This window comes from Cibotium barometz, chromosome 15, assembly GCF_041138505.1.
Source record: "Cibotium barometz isolate CiBa-2024 chromosome 15, ASM4113850v1, whole genome shotgun sequence".
NCBI classification, from domain to species: Eukaryota; Viridiplantae; Streptophyta; class Polypodiopsida; order Cyatheales; family Cibotiaceae; genus Cibotium; species Cibotium barometz.
This window is the reverse complement of record NC_141060.1, coordinates 46,940,381-46,958,166: the sequence shown is the minus strand read 5'-3', so window position 1 is coordinate 46,958,166 and position 17,786 is coordinate 46,940,381. Positions and strand designations below refer to the sequence as shown.

The 17,786-nt window shown below is 42.1% G+C and overlaps 1 pseudogene across 1 annotated transcript; it reads left to right on the top strand.

The window, feature by feature from the left end:
- Positions 1 to 14,507: 14,507 nt before the first annotated feature.
- Positions 14,508 to 17,561, top strand: LOC147631377 (3-ketoacyl-CoA synthase 4 pseudogene; annotated as a pseudogene). Its single transcript, XR_015267578.1, has 2 exons — positions 14,508 to 15,037; positions 15,673 to 17,561. The product of XR_015267578.1 is annotated as a 3-ketoacyl-CoA synthase 4 pseudogene (transcript).
- The last annotated feature ends 225 nt before the right edge of the window (positions 17,562 to 17,786 follow it).

The window sequence follows — 17,786 nt, the reverse complement described above, 5'->3', positions numbered from 1 at the left end:
CCTATAGCTTCTTAGATGGATTCTCAAGCTACAATCAAGTGTCCACCATCACACCTAAAGACTAGCACAAGATCACATTCACCACCATGGGAGAATACCAGTTAATGCTCTTTGGACTAACCAATTCCCTTGCAAAATTTTACAGCTTATATGCACATCATTCAAGGACTACCTACAAAAGTGATTGGAAGTGTTCAATCATGATTTTTGTACTTATTCCAAGTGGAAGGACCATCTAGCTTGCTTAAGAAAGGAAATTTTAAGGTGTTGATTTCATTTAAATATCCATTTTGGGCGAAGCATGGGGTTATGTTGGAAAACTTTGTGGCTAAAATTGGTATTTCCACACATGAGAGGAAAGTCAAATTGATTTTGGAATTACCTCCACCAACAAACTTCAAGGGAGTACAATGATTAATGGGACACGTATTAAAGGTTCATCATATTCTATGCAAAGATTACAAGGCCATTGTGTATAAATTATTAGTAGACTTTGAATGGACTAACGAAAAGTGTGAGTAGGCATATGATGAACTAAAGAGTGCCTTGGTAAGTGCACCCATCTTGAGACCCCAATTGATGCTTTAAACTTTGCCAATAGATATAAGGCTACATATAGGGAGAGTCAACCACACTCTCCTACCACAAACAACCAACCATATTTGTTGCCCAAAATAGTTTCGGGATATGTTCTCTACGATCCACTGCCTTATCACCACATTGTTGAGATATCGAGCTCAACTAGTGCTACGGCGGACATTGATGACCTGCCTGGGTGATAGCTTCTGCATCTACACGACTGGCATGGTTGGTGAGATTATGGGTGATATGTGGCCAGTGGGATGACAAGCTATGTGACAGCCATTTTGGATTACTGGCATAGTTATAGCGTCAGCTCATTTAGTCGGGTTCACATTATGGACCGACACTTGTATGTTGTAGTAGTTGAGTTACTGACCCATATAGTGTGTACTCTTATCTTTATGTTATGTTGTTTGAGTAGAGAAGAAGAAGATAGAAGAAAATTCAGCTATCCATCTCTCTCTTGTGTCTTGCTCTCTCTTGTGTGTGTGTGTGTTTGCTTGCTAGGGTTTGAAGCTCTCCCTCTCCCCCACATTCTCTTTATGGTATCAGATCCTGGTTCATGTGAGAGCTAAGGAGGCAAGCAAGTGGTACTACACGGGTAAGAGCACCATCATCTTTTTCCCTTCTTGGTTTAGGTACAACACCCCCCTCAGTAGCTCTGGGAGCTACACATCTCCGATTGAGGAGCTGTCTTCGTGGGAGCAGAGCTACAGGGCACGTATACTATCCTATTGGATGACATTTTTTCATCCAGATTTGCGTTTTGGGCGTGTTATGGGCCCCATTTTGTCACTGCATGGTATTTTTTGTAGTTTTATGGAAGTTCTGGTAGAGAACTATTTCTGCTCGAAATCTGGTTATTGCAGTGAAGCAGTGCATTTTGGAAGTGCATACAGGGTTTGCATATGTATTGTTGATACTGGGTGTATGTACATGTACTCTGATCACATTTGGTGACACACAGGTTGTGCTGAAGTACCGCTGCTGCAACAGTTATAGGAGATACTGCTGTATTACAGGTTGCATACAGAAGTTGTCTGTTTGTAGGTTATTTAATTGCTGTAGGAAAACATGTCTGACAAAATTAATCAGATTGTTAGTGAGAAGCTAGATAAGAATAACTTCCATGCCTGGAAGTTCAGAATGACCAATTTCCTAATGGGTAAAGGATTTTGGGATTATATAGAAGAAGACAATGAGGAGCCTCCAAAGTTATTTGAGGAGAATGCCACTCCTACAGATATAAAGGCATTCAAGGATTGGAATCAAGGTGCAAGAAAAGTCATGTACTAGCTTTCAATTAGTGTCACACACTATGATAGGACACATACAGGATGCAAACACTCCAGCAGTTTGCAGGGCAGAATCTGGTTTAAATGTTCCAGACTAACACAAAGGCAAGGAAGTTACAATTAAAGCAAGAGTTGCATACTGTGGAAAAGAAAAGCATGTCCATCAATGAATAAGCCTTAAAGATCAAGGGCATTGTTGAATCCCTTGGGTCTATCAATGTATCAGTGGAGGATGATGATTTGGTGAGTGTTCGTCTGAATGGGCTTAGTAGTGTACAAGCCATTCAAGACCTCCATTGCAGTTAGGGAGAATAATCCTAACTTTCGGGACTTGATATCTATGTTGATCATAGAAGAAAATGCTTTAGGTGAGGATTCTTTTTCACAAAGAAAGAACACATCGGAACATGCCTTTTACTCTAATTCAGGTAGAGACAGAGGTAGAGGCCGTGGTCGAGGCCAAGGTGGTGGCCAACAAGGAAATCAGAATTCTGGACAACATCAGTCCAATGATTCACAACAGCAATCATACACAGGTGGAAGAGGCCAGTCTGGAAGTTGGGGGAGCCAAAGAGGACAAGGTGGTTGGGAAAGAAATCAAAATGCGAATATCATAGAGTGCTATTACTATGGCAAACCAGGACACATGGAAAAGGACTGCTACAAAAAGCAGAATGACATTAAAAGTGGGAAGTTGCAGCAAGGCAACTATGCATCATCTAGTAAACATGGAGGTGATGACAGAAGTGAGCGGCTATTTGTGATGCAGCACATGCTTAGTTCCATAACAGGGGATGTGTCAGCATCTCAAGATATATGGTATGTGGATTATGGCGCCTCTAACCACATGACCAGTCATGCTGAGTGGTTTAGAGATATGCATAAAATGGAAAAACCAGGTTATGTAGAAATAGGTGATGATACTGCGCATCCCATTGCGCATGTTGGTAAAGTGCCATTATGTATGCAGGATGGCAAAATGAAGTACTTGGCTAATGTACTTCATGTTCCGAATATTACAAAGAACCTAGTTTCTTTTGGACAGATGGTTGATCAGGGTCTACAAGTGAAGTTTAATCCTCAAGGATGTTTTGTGGAGGACTTCAAAAATAAGTGTCGCTTGGTTGCAAAGGGTAACAGAAATGGCAGTATGTTTACTTTGAATGTGAACATTCCTGAGATAAAGGCAGCCATGTTTGCACATGGAACAGGTGTCATTGTAGATAAAGGTAGCCATGTTTGCACATGGAACAGGTGTCATTGTAGATATTAACATATGGCACAAGCGCATTGGTCATTTGAATGTACAACGACTGAAGTCTATACAGGCCCAAAATATTGTTGCAGGTTTGCTAAAGTTTAAGGTTGATGGTATGCATAAGGTATGTGAAGCATGCCAACTTGGTAAGCATGCTAAACATGCTTTCCCACATGAAAAGCATGTCAGTGAAAGGCCATTGGATGTCATACATTCAGATGTATGGGGACCAACCAAGACTGCAACAATTGCAGGTTGCAGGTACTATGTTACATTCATTGATGACCACACTAGGAAAGTGTGGGTTTATTTCATGAAGGAGAAAAGTGAGGTGTTTGCTCACTTTCAAAGATTTAAAGCCTTGATCGAGAAGGAAAAATGCATGCAAATAAAATGCCTTGGTCGAGAAGGAAAAAGGCATGCAAATAAAATGCCTGAGATCAAATGGTGGGGGAGAATATTTCTCAAATGAGTTTAGCGATTTCTTGAGAAGGCAAGGAATCAAGAGGCAGTTTACGTATAGGTACACTCCACAACAGAATGGTGTTGCAGAAAGGAAAAATAGGCACATTGCAGAAGTGGCACACGCCTTGATGGTTGAAAAGAATATGCCACATTACTTTTGGGCAAAATCAGTAGCGATTGCTGTGTACATTATGAACAGGACACCCCCTGCAGTTGTTCATGGTATGACTCCTGAAGTTTACAGGCATAAGACATGATCTATCTCACTTGAAAGTGCTTGGGTGTATTGCATTTGTACATGTTCCTGATGAAGTGAGAACAAAGTTGGATGCAAAGGCAGAGAAATGCATCTTCATTGGTTATGCTATGGAGCAAAAAGGTTATAGATGCTATAACCCTACCACTCATGAGATGCAATTAAGCAGAGACGTTATCTTCGATGAGATGAGTAGCTGGTATGCACCAGTAGTGAAGGCACAGAAGATGCAGATGTAAGAAGTGATGATGTTGCACCACATGTAGAGTAGTAATCATAGGTGTTGAGTGGACCTAGGGAGTCCTCAACCAGTGGATCCAATGTTAGTCTATGGTCAGGCAGGTTGAGGAATGATGTAGGCACACATGTATCATGGAAAGGGAAGGAAAAGGTAGATCAACCTTTTGTGCCTGATCTGTCAGCAGGTCACTCATATGTGGATGGTGACTCTAGTGGCTATGAGCAGAACCTTGATGAGGAGCTTGGCATTCCATCTGTGGGGGTTACTCCTGGTGTAAGGAGGACCATATTTTGAGGACACCTAGCAGTGATCTAGGTGTACGTATGTCTACGAGGGTTAGATGCCCTGTTGTTTGATAGGTTGAGATATGATGGATATACAGCCCATCATTATGCTTACATGGTAAAAGCAATACAAGAGGTTGAGCCCACTTACTTTGAGCAGGCAATTGGAAATAAGAAATGGGAAGATGCCATGGATGAGGAGATGGCAGCATTGGATGCAAATGCAACATGGGAGTTAGTGCCTTTGCCTAGGAAAAGAAGGCAATTAGATGTAAGTGGGTGTATAAAGTCAAGCACAATGCTGATGGTTCAGTGAGCAAGTACAAGGCAAGATTGATTGCCAAGGGCTATGCGCAGACTTATGGCATAGACTATGAGGAGACATTCAGCCCAGTTCCAAGAATGGCAACCGTGAGAGCTGTCATTGCTATGGCTGCAGCGAAGGGTTGGTCTCTACATCAAATGGATGTAAAGAATGCTTTCTTACATGGTGATTTGCAAGAAGAAGTATACATGATGCAGCCACCAGGTTATGAGAGTAATGCAGATCCAGATTTTGTGTGCAGGTTATGCAAAGCCTTGTATGGCTTGAAGCAGGCACCCAAAGCATGGTCAAACAAGATTGGGGAGTATCCTGCTTCAAGCCTTGTATGGCTTGAAGCAGGCACCCAAAGCATGGTCAAACAAGATCGAGGAGTATCCTATTACCATTGGATTTTAGATATCCAATGCAGATTTTTCACTATATGTGAAAAAGACAGATAGAGGGATCATGCTATTAGTCATCTATGTGGATGACTTGATTATCACTGGTGATAGTGATGCATACATACATGATGTCAAGATGCTTTTGAAGCAGAAGTTTGAGATGAAGGATTTGGGTGAGCTGCGGTATTTCTTGGGCATAGAGGCGGTGAGATCACCTTATTACATTTTGCTACTACAGAGGCAATATGGCTTGGACATGTTGTCCAAGTATGGTATGACATGCTGTAAGCCTATTTCAGTGCCATTGGAGCAGAACACAAAGCTTTCCACAAATACATGTGAGCTTTTGGAGGACCCCACTACATACACGCGCATAGTGGATAGTTTGATCTACATGACCATTACAAGGCCAGACTTGAGCTATGTTGTTGGACTTGTGAGTCAGTTTATGCAGGCCCCTAGGAAGCCACACTTGGATGTGGCTAGATGGATCCTCAGGTACATAAAGTCCATAGTTGATTATGGACTTTTCTATGAGGCTGGTAGAGAGATACATTTGCATGGGTACACAGATGCTGATTGGGCTTGTAGTATTGTAGACAGGAGATCTACCAGTGGTTTTATGTTCTCATTTGGGAGTGCTGCTGTGAGTTGGTGCAGTAACAAGCAGCCAACAGTTGCCTTGTCGAGTACAGAGGCAGAGTATAGGGGTGCTGCTATGGCAGCTTGTGAGGTAGCTTGGTTTCAGAAGCTACTTGGTGACATGGGAGAGCCCGTGGTGGTGGTGGATAGGGAAGTTGTCATATATTGTAACAACATGACCAGCATACAGTTGTAATCTAGTGTATCATGCTAGAACGAAGCACATTGAGGTGCATTATCACTTTGTGAGGGAGAAGGTTCTAGCAGGAGATGTAGATCTAGTATATGTCAGCACAGAGGATCAGATGGCTGACATCTTCACGAAGGCATTGGGCACAGAGAAGCTTCACAGGTTTAGGAGCTTACTTGGAGTGCAGTGTGTGGAGTTGAGCTCGAGGGGGAGTGTTGAGATATCGAGCTCAACTAGTGCTACGGCAGACACTGATGACTTGCTTGGGTGATAGCTTCCACATCTACACCACTGGCATGGTTGGTGAGATTATGGGCAGCCAGTGGGGGTGAGATTATGGGTGATATACAGCCAGTGGGATGACAAGCTGTGTGACAGCCATTTTGGATTATTAGAGACTGGCATAGTTATAACGCCAGCTCATTTAGTCGGGTTCACATTATGGACCGACCCTTGTATGTTGTAGTAGTTGAGTACTAACCCATATAGTGTGTACTCTTATCTTTATGTTCTGTTGGTTGAGTAGAGAAGAAGAAGATAGAAGAAAATTCAGCTATCCATCTCTCTCTTGTGTGTGTGTGTGTGTGTGTGTGTGTGTGTGTGTTTGCTTGCTAAGGTTTGAAGCTCTCCCTCTCCCCCACATTCTCTTTACACATCAAATAATCACTCTCTCATCTCCTCCACCTCATCAAAATAGTCGCTCCAAATAGTAACTCAATAGTCGCTCTCATCGAGCAGTCGCCTTGTCACCTCATCAAACAATCACTTTCTCATCTCCTCCACCTCTACTCTTGATCATTGAAGCTCTACAGTCACCTGGTCTATGTTGAGAGCCTCATCAAATAGTCGCCCTCCTCCACCTCATCAAATAGTCGCTCCAAATAGTAGCTCAATAGTCGCTCTCTCATCAAACAATCGCCTTGTCACCTCATTAAACAATCACTTTTTCATCTCCTCCACTTCTACTCTCGATCATTGAAGCTCTTCACTCGCCTGGTCTATGTTGGGAGCCTCTCAATTTTATGCGGTGATGATGGAGTTGTGTGCCTATAGAAAAGGTTAACCACTAAGAAGATATCTATAATTATCTAAGAAGACAATTATAAAGATAATATTTAAGCAATAAGATAAAGCACTACCTTGGACTCAGGATTCCTAGATCACAAGAAGAGATGCACCATGTGCTAGATGCTCTCTATGGCTGCACACACATACACCCCTACTTGAGAACCTATGGTTTCTCTCTTTTGATACACACACATACACCCCTACTTGAGAACCTATGGTTCCTTCTCTATGGTTGCACACACATACACCCCCTACTTGAGAACCTATGGTTTCTATGTTGGGATTACTCCATCTGCTCACACAAACTACCCCCGTCGCATAGCTCACTGGCATCAAACTCGAGCCCCCATAATGGGACCCAACCATTCTACCAGCTAGACTACCCACCCGAGGGCAGAACCTATGGTTTCTCTCTATGGTTGCACACATGTCCACCCCTACTACTTGAGAACCTATGGTTTCTCTCTATGGCTGCACACATATCCACCCCTACTACCTGAGAACCTATGATTGTTCTCTATGGCTACACACACGATGTGGAGTGCCTTGCTATCCATTCATCTGCATATAAGATGCTACTACGGCTAATGCAGGGATGCAAGGATGGCCTCTAAGTTCACCACGATGTGAAAGGTTACACTAGAGACATGATGCCTCGCTATCCACATATATGATGCCTTGTTATCCGCTCATCCACCCATTTACATTTAAGATGCTACGAAGGCTATGTTAGTGCGATGCAAGTATGCAAGCATGGCCTCTAAGACTACCAACGATGTGGATCATAAATGGAGTGTCTACAATACTTGGACAAATAGCCAATAGCTCATGCTTATAGAAGAGATAAGGTCTACAATGTTAGCCATGATATGGTGTTCGTGTGAAGAACAGCCTCATCAGGTGGAGGATAGGTCTCCACCCACACTAGATAAGGTCTACGATGCTAGCCATGATGTGGTGTTCATGGAGAACAACCTCATTGGGCGGAGGAGAAGGCTCCACCCACACTATCCTTCAACAAGCTTCATTCTAATAGAATGGACGCAGTCAAAAAGGCAAAAGGGGAATGGACAAAGAGCTTAGGGATATGCCCTCTTCTTTTGACCTTACCTCCCTCATCTTTGTGTGCATACTCACGATTATCAAACTTGATACACACACACACACATATCTAGAGAGAGATACACACACACACACACACACACATATAGAGAGAGAGAGATACACACACACGTATAGAGAGAAAGAGACACACACACGCATATATAGACACACACACACACACACACACACACACACACACACATACACACATTATATATATACATATATATATATATATATATATATATATATATATATATATATATATATATATATATATCGATATATATACACATATATGTATCTATACACACATGCACACACACACACACACACACACACATCTATATATATGCACATATATACATCTATATGTATCTATGTATGCATATCAATATCTATACACACACACACACACATATCTATGTGTGTGTGAGAGAGAGAGAGAGAGTGTGTGTATACATATACTTCTCTTTTCTAACTCTTCTCTTCTCTTCTCTTCTCTTCTCTCTCAGCTCCTCTTCTCTCCCCTCCTCCTCTTCTCTCTCTCTCTCTCTCTCTCTCTCTCTCTCCCTCTATCTCTTCTCTCTCCCTCTATCTCTTCTCCCTTCTCTCTTCTCTTATCTCTCTCTTCTCTCTTCTCTCTTCTCCCCTATCTCTCTCCTCTCCTCTCCTCTTTCTCTTCTCTTTCTTCTCTCTTCTCTCTCCTCTCTTCTCTCTCCTCTCTCCTCTCTCTCTTCTCTCTTCTCCCTCTTCTTTCTCTTCTTTCTCTTCTCTCTTCTCTCTTCTATTCTCTCTCTCCTCTCTCCCTTCTCTCTCTTCTCTCTCCCTTCTCTCTTCTCTCTCTTCTCGCTCTCATCTTTCTCTCCTCTCTCTCTCTCTCTCATCTCTCTATTCCCTCTTCTATCACTCTCTTCTCTCTCCTCTCTCTCCTCTCCTCTCCTCTTCTATCCTCTCTCTCTCTCTCTCTCTCTCTCTCTCTCTCTTCTCATGATATATATACACATATATGTATCTATATATACACACACACATATATATGTATCTATATACATATATGTATGTATACACACACACACACACACACACACACACATGTATATGTATATATATACATATATATACACATATATGTATCTATACACACACACACACATATATATCTATATGTATCTATGTACACATACATATATTTACACACACACACACACACACACACACACACACACACACACACACACATATACATCTCTTCTCTTCTCTTCTCTCTCTTCTCTCTCTTTCTCTCTCTCTCCCTCTCCTCTCCTCTCCTCTCCTCTCCTCTCTTTTCTCTCTCTCTCTCTCTTCTCTCTTCTCTCGTTCCTCTCTCTCTTCTATGATGTCTTCTCTTTGTTCTCTCTCTCTCTCTCTCGCTTCTCTCTCCTCTCCTCTCCTCTCTCTTCTCCTCTTCTCTCTCCTCTCTCCTCTGTCTTTCTTCTCTCTTCTCTTCTCTCTCTCTCTCTTATCTCACTCTTCTCTTCTCTCTCTCTCTCTCATCTCTCTCTTCTCTCTGATCTTTCTCTTCTCTCTCTCTCTCTCTCTTATCTCACTCTTCTCTCTCTCTCTCTCTCTCTCTCTCTCTCTCTCTTATCTCACTCTTCTCTTCTCTCTCTCTTCTCTCTTCTTTCTCTCTTCTCCCTTCTCTCTTCTCTCTCCCTTCTCTTCTCTCTCTTCTCCTCTCTCTCTTCTCTCTTTTCACTCTTTTTTGTCTTCCCTCTCTCTCTTCCCTCTCCTCTATCTCTTCTCTCTTTTCTCTCTCTCTCTCTCTCTCTCTCTCTCTCTCTCTCCTCTCTCTATCTCTTTCTCTTCTCTCTTCTCTCTTCTCAACCCTCGAGGTCTCCAAGCTCTACAACTTCTTGAGAAGCAATTCCACAGTGCCTCCATGAGCGTTGTCACACCGTCGCATTGCACTACGTGTACTCGTCTCTCCTCTCACCTTACATCACTCACACACACTCACTAGCATGCATTAGAGAGAGAGATTAGCCAGAGAATTTGCATGACTCTATTGCACAATGGGAGAGTATCCTTGTATAATGAGAGATATTCATTTATATACATGGCCATAATTTTTGGTGAATTTATGCTGATAAATGTGTTGTAATAATCACCTAAACACCAGATTGAGTTGAAAAAGGGTAGACACTGCCCTTGAATCTTGTCAAGGTTATGGGCACTTGTAGTAGCACACATAGAGAGAGAGAGAGTGTCAAGGACTATGAGTTTAGGGACTTGAGGCACTGGTCGCGAACTATCAAAACAAGTAAGAGGGAAACTTGGTATAGGGTCCGAGTGTGCTAGGATTATTCACTTGAGGGGAGGTGTTGAAACATACAAGTGAAAAGGGTGTGTGCGAGAACAAGCCCTTAGCAAGAGGCTGTAAAAGAGAATCTGTAAATGTGAGAGAAGCTGTGAAAAGGTGCGAAGTATCTACTGGGAGAGAATAAAGGGTAGCATGAGGAGATTTAGGAGGTGTGGAGATATTCTGGGAAGAGGTGGAGAGAATCAAGCAAAAGAGGTGGAGTGAATCAAGGAGAGATTAGTGGGATTAGATGCTTGGATGTAAACTCTATAAATTGAGGCATTGGCCTAATGAGAATTTGCTGGTTTTTTATTATCCATGCCTACATTAAGCTATCAGTTAATTGCTCACTAATCACGTCTTAATTATCATCTAATCTCTTTTCTAATGATGTTGATTCTAGCATTTGATCCACCATAGCTCATCACATTGCTGCAAATTTAACACCCCTTTCCCCCCTACACACATCCACGCACTACACACATGCATGTACACCTTATAAATTTTAGCTATGCAAAGAGTGCAAAGAGTGCAAAGAGAATATGATCAAATTATACTTTCCAAAAAAATTAGTTTCAAGCTACTTATCATGGTGAACCTAAGTTTAAGACAAATGCATGTTTCTTGTGTGTGCAAGCAAGCAAGTGATGCTTTCATTTGTATGGTTGTTGTAATTAAAAATTTATACCTTGTTCACAAATTTTACAAGTGTTGTGTCATTGTATCTTTAGTGTCATGACACTTGATTGAGTTATGGTATCTTGTTATTTAATTGAGTTATGGAAATAAATGTAGTCACTAAGCTTCTTATATGTTAGGTGTTAGATTTCATGTTATGTGAGCTTATCAATAATTGAGTGTGTGATTTGTGCTCTCAAACTAGAAATACAAAATCTTCTTTCAACATCAATGTTGTTCAACATGACTTCTATGCACATGTGGGAATCAATTTCAATTTAACTTGGGGCTCCAAAAAGTTAAAATGCCATTAGTGTGGGTTCTCTTTTTAGCTTATGTAAGTTGCACAAAAAGGTCAACTTATAGTCATAGAAAGCCCAACAAATGTTGGATAATGCGCATGATAGAAAATGCCCTCATAAAATAAAACCATAAGAATTATTGGCTTTACTACAAAATGTTCATAGTCTATCACTAGCATAATACCTCTTACAACATCATGAGGGTTCCTCACAATACTCAACCATAAAGTTGAAAGTCTATTGATGTTGGGGGAACTCTTCCATTCCATGGTAGAAGATGCTTCATAAAATGACCAATTTATATTAGAGCTTCCAGAACATTGTTTTAACATATACATATCTTCATACTAGTTTCTTTTTTAAATAATTAGTCGTCATAGGTGGTTTTGAACATGGTTGAACACATGTGGTAAGTTTAAAGAGTCAAGGCCTCATGCATAAAATAAAAATTATATTGGTAAGGTCAAAGGGAGTTAGTTTTATGTAAGGCATTCGTGAAAGAAATACGTACCTTCAAGTTCAAAAGTGGCAAGAATTCACATCTTGGCCCTACTAGAATTGCACCAAAAGTATCCCTACCCTATATTCTTTCATAAGGCACTCTGTACTTGAATTATGATACATCGAAATCCGTGTGCCAAATGCAATCAAATAAGATATGAAATTATAGCTCAATTGAAAGTTTGAGGTCACAATTGCTCACATTTACACTAGTCTTTATGTAGTGGTGGTTGGAAAACCTCCATCTCTTTACTGGATATGCTTAATATCGTGGCCGTGGGTGGTGGGCTCCTCATACCAACTAAGTTGGTGGTGGTTAATGATAATTTGACACATCACAAATTTATTGATGTGTCTAGTTGCATTTCATGGGGAAACCCCCAATAGTTGATGATTGTATGTAGAATTGATAGTAAAGGCTCGAGCTCACTATCATTATAAAGCTAGTTAAGGAAAAAAAAGCATAGAGACGCATTATATAGGTAGGTAAAGTGGTTGGCAAAAGGGCATGGGAAAATTACCTCTACCTTTATATGGTTCAAGATAAGATGGGGTTGCTTCATCCTAGGGCCAGGTCACTAGTCCATGAAAATTTATCTCAAATCAAAAAAGGAGAAAGAAAAGTACCTTTCAATGAGGGAGATCCTTTCATATAAGGTTCAAAGCTTAAAAAAAAGGGAGATCCTTTCATGTAAGGTTCAAAGCTTAAAAAAGCTTCACGAAGAGAGCCCCCTTGCCCTTTAAAAATGTCAGGAAGGAGTAAAATTCACATGTCTTTGAGGGTTTTTATGTAACTAATAATTTTGCAAGTATTTGATAGCCAAAATGCCCATAAATGGACATGATGACACTAAATAAAAAGAGCTTGTAGCCCCCCCCCCCCCCCAAGCACCTCCCCCCGCCCACCCCAAACACCCAAATCGCCACCCCTCCCTCCTTTCGTCCTCTTAATTTTACAAGAGAATGCCTACAACAATGCATGTCATCTCCAACCTTTTCCCCTAAAACAGTGAGGTGGTCTTCCTCTTAAAAGAAAGCCTACAACAATGCATGTCATCTCTGACCTTTTCCCCTAAAATAGTGAGGTGGTTGTTTCTATCTATCTTTTGGTAGTTCTCACTTTGTTGTATTCTCACCTCCTTGGTGCCCTGCATTTGAAGCCCCCTTACATATGTGTATATCGACATGATTAACCTATGATTTTATATGTTTTGCAATTGGAGAAGATGTTTGACGTAATTTGGCAATTTTTAAGGAGGCCATATGTTGGCCTAATAAGCAAGGCCTTGAATTTCTGAGGAAAGAGAGACAAGTCACCAAGGTTAGGCAATGGCTTTTTTTAAGCAAGGAGTACAACACACACTATTTTGTTCACCCCTTTGTGGAGTGGGGGAGGGGAGGGCTTGAAGCAACAAACTTGAGTTGGGGAGGAGAAAGGATGCCACCTTATCCGCTTGAGTGTTGTCCCCACAAGAGGTCAAGAGATGCCTTGTTCTTGTGAAATATGTTTAGGCCCGGTACACATTGAAGGGTGCCTGCCAAGAAATTGATGTAGCCAATAAGGTTTCAAAAAAAGGCTTGGCACCCTTACACATTGCCAAGTTGAATGCTGGACTCTTCAATCCTAGTCCGCTACCACCTATTACCCAACTTTTCAAAATCGTGGGCAACCACTTGAGGCTGCCCAAAGATGGGCACCCCATTTGCCAACCAATCAAAAAGTTACCCTTTTCAGTTTTTTATTTTTTTGTGAAACAACACTTTTTAGATGGTGGGCAGCTATGAGTGTGTAACATGGGTGCCCATGTGTAGTTTTGCATGCCCATGCTTTAGGCACTCAACTCGGGTGCCCCTCCAGTGTGTATTAGGCCTTATTTCTAAAGGCGAAGGGCCTTGAAAATCCAACGTGTGTGAAATCTAATGTGTGAATGTGAATAGGGTAGTTGAGTGAATGGGGAGGTTCAACCGTCCAAGGGATTGGTATTATTTAGACCACTCGTGAAAAAAGGTAGATAGAGAGGGGCTTCTCCACATACACCTAACCTTAACACAAGTCGGTAGCACATTTAATACACAAAGGGGTCTCCGAGGGCAAGAATTAAAACAAAAGGTGTTGGAAACAAAGGTAGCTTACCAAAAAAACAACAAAAGAATCAAAAACGTCAAAGGGAAGCTAAGGTTTGAAAACAAGCCAAAAGGGAAAAATTAAATTAAAGGCATTTTTTGAAAGAAGCCTGATGGGAGGAGTTTTACGAGTTTTTTTATTGGAGAGAAATGGGAGGAGTTTTTCAAAAATTGAAATTCCGAATGAGGGAGAAGAAATTTAAAACGAGAATAGATAACGGAATTTCGAAAGATAAATCAATGAAAAAAAGGGAGTTTTGAAGAAAGAAAAAGGAAAATTGGGGGTATTATATATTTGAAATGGATTAAAAAAAGGTTTTAGTCAATTTAGTTAAGTTAAAACGTAAGGCCCACGAGTTCTGCCGTCATTAAATGAGAGGCAGGCTCAGACGACCACGCCTTTGATTCTGTCAACCCACCACCAAGCAAAATAAGCATTTAATTAGTGGTTGCAGCAGTCAAAACAACGGACTGCGCGTTCTCTCTCCTTTTAGTGCTCTATAAAACTGCACAGGAATTCAGCTCCCTTCCCTGTGGTGAGCTGCAGCGTTTGCAGTGACTGTATCCACACTGATTAATTACCCAATCAGCTGCTTAATCACCCAATCATCTGCTTAATCACCTTCTCAACCCCTTCAGCAACATATCCTTTGCTTCGCTCGCAGCCACAAGCTATTTTGGAGACTGCTAGCTGGTTTAATCTGGCTTTGCAGGCCAGTTCTTGCATGCACGTGGCAAGCTGTGTAGAATAGTTAACTCTTCCTGCTTGCTGTCATTGCTGTCTTGCCATTACTTCTGTCACCTAATCTGCCTCTTAAGATCTCTATATTCTCTTCACATCCATCTCTCTCCTCTCCCAGCTCTCTTCCCGTACTGTGGAAGTAGCTCTCGGCTCACCTCGCAGGCTCGCCCTCCTCCCATAGCCCGGCCTTGCTCTCCACTTTCATCTCAGCAAGGACGACCCATCAGCACTCAGGTTTTCTGCACTCCACCTTTTGGTGAGTTGACTTGATATGGTGGTTGGCTAGCTTGATCTGTTTGTGGGTTGTGGTCCGTGGAGCTAATTATGACTCTTTAGGTGTCTGGGTAGTTATTGCTATGACTTGATATGGTGGTTGGCTAGCTTGATCTGTTTGTGGGTTGTGGTCCGTGGAGCTAATTATGACTCTTTAGGTATCTGGGTAGTTATAGCTAATCAGGCTGGTTGCATACACTCCCTTGTAGCTTAATCTGCACCCATGTGTGGCTATGATGGCTAATTTCTACTGTAAAGGTGGTTAATCAGACTGCATAAGGTTACTCAGGCTGTACATGGGGGTTATTTAAATGTTCTACTTGTGGGGCTGCTCTTTTTCTGTGTCTTGGAACTGATGTATACAAACGAGCCTTTTCAAGTAATTATTGTTAAGCGGTCTGGTTACACTCCTAATTGTAGCTTAATCTACTACCATTAGTAGTAGTGATGGTTAAACTCTACACAGCGTGTTCAATCACACTGCAAATGGTGGTTAGTCAGATGTTCTACCTGAGGGCATTGCTATTAAGGCCCATATAGGCTTTTTTTTACACCAATTATTCCTTGATTCAGCAGTGGTGGTAATTTAGTTGTTCTTCTTGTGGGTTATGCATGCAGGCAATGGCCGAGTTCGATGGTGGGCTCAAAGCAAGCACCAGAAGCACTGGGCAGAGGCCACCCTTGCCTGACTTCCTCTCCAGTATTAGCTCCAAGTGCATAAGCAGTGGTTACAAGCTCCTCTACCCAAGTGTGAACACCCTCACATGGGCCCTCGCTGCCCTGTTTGTTGCTCTGGCCATGGGCATCCCAGTAGTTGAGAATTCATGGAAAGCATGGGTTGAGCCCTACATATCTAGAGAGCTTGCTTTTGCAGCTGCTATCTGCTTTCTGCTTTTCCTGCGGCGCGACAACTCCTCCCGCCCAGTCTACCTCTTGGACCTGGCCTGCTTTCGGCCCCCGGACCTTTTGAGGGCACCCCATTCAACTTTTCTAGAGCACTCCAAAGTGTCTGGGATCTTCACTGAGCAGAGCTTGGACTTTCAAAGGAAGATATTAGAGAGATGTGGGTTAGGGCAGTCCACATCATTTCCCATGTGTTTTAGGCAGTTGCCCCCTAAACCCTCTATGGCAGCTGCAAGGGAGGAGGCAGAGGCTGTGTTGGGCACTTGCATGAAGGAGCTTTTAGAGAAAACAGGTATTTCTCCTAAAGACATTGGCATTGTGGTGGTGAATTGCAGCACATTCAACCCTACCCCATCCCTATCTTCTATGATTGTTAACAAATTCAAGCTGAGGAGCAATGTGAGGACATACAACCTCGGTGGCATGGGTTGCAGTGCTGGGGTCATTGCCATTGATTTGGCCAAGGATTCACTGCAAGTGCATAAGGACACCTATGCTGTTGTTCTGAGCACTGAAAATATTACACAAAACTGGTACTGGGGCAACAATAGAACCATGCTTGTCAGCAATTGCCTGTTTAGAGTGGGTGGTGCTGCCATTTTACTATCAAACAAGGCATGTGACAAAAAGAATGCAAAGTACAGGCTTGAGCATGTTGTGAGGACCCACCGAGGAGCCGATGATGCTGCTTACCATGCTGCCTACCAAGAGGAAGATGCAGAAGGCAAAGTGGGTGTTTTCTTAAGCAAGGAGTTGATGAGGATTGCTGCTGAAACCTTGAGAATCAATACTAAAGCCCTTGGTCCCCTTGTACTACCATACAGTGAACAACTGCTATTCTTGGCCAACTATCTCATGAGGACTGTTTTCAAAGCTGATGCCGCCCCTTATGTGCCTGATTTCAAGAAGGCCTTTGATCATTTTTGCATTCATTCTGGTGGCAGGGCGGTGATATCCGCAGTGGAGAAAGGGCTTAACTTGTCGCCTCTCAACGTGGAGCCATCAAAGATGACCCTCCACAGGTTTGGGAACACTTCTGTCTCCACTACATGGTATCAGTTCCAGTATTTAGAATGCAAGGGAAGGATGAACAAAGGTGATAAGATCTGGCAGATTGCATTTGGAAGTGGCTTCAAATGCAACAGTGCTGTGTGGACGGCCCTTCGCAATGTCCGCCCTTTCGAGTCGAAGAACGCTTGGACGGACACCATCCTTGACTACCCCATAGTTGTTGCTGAATGTCAAGAATTCTGAGGCAGAACATGGATGGCTAGTGTATGCAAACCTGAATCACATCAACAATGGATGATGAGCTCATGTATGTCAAGTCTCTCAATTGATGAGTGTAAGATATCTATGCACATCAGAGTGTAGGACATGTATGCACATCAATAAGGATGACATACCTATGTTAATCTCTTCCCTTCTTCCTTTTCCCACTCAATTTGTAATTTGCCCCCTCCTGTTGTGTTCCTTCTTATGAGTTTTTAGCAATCTGACAGTCCTAGTTTATGCCTGTGTGGCTGTTAATAAAGGCTGTGTGGCAGCCGATGTAACAAAAAATCTCTTGTTGGAAGCAATATACAGTCTATATTTTCAATTTAGCAGGTGAGTATATGCAAGCATGGAGTAAAAACTTGGCCAAGTGGTTTGCAAATGCTGCATGATGTTGTGGTCTTTTCCTGGTGACAGTAATCAAAGTTTGACGTACCTTAATTCAAATGCGAGAAGCTGGATGGTTTAAACTGGAAACATGCCTTTATTTTCAATAAAGGCATTTTTATTATTGAAGAAAATCGAGACAAGTTACAAAAGTCGGGCTGACATCA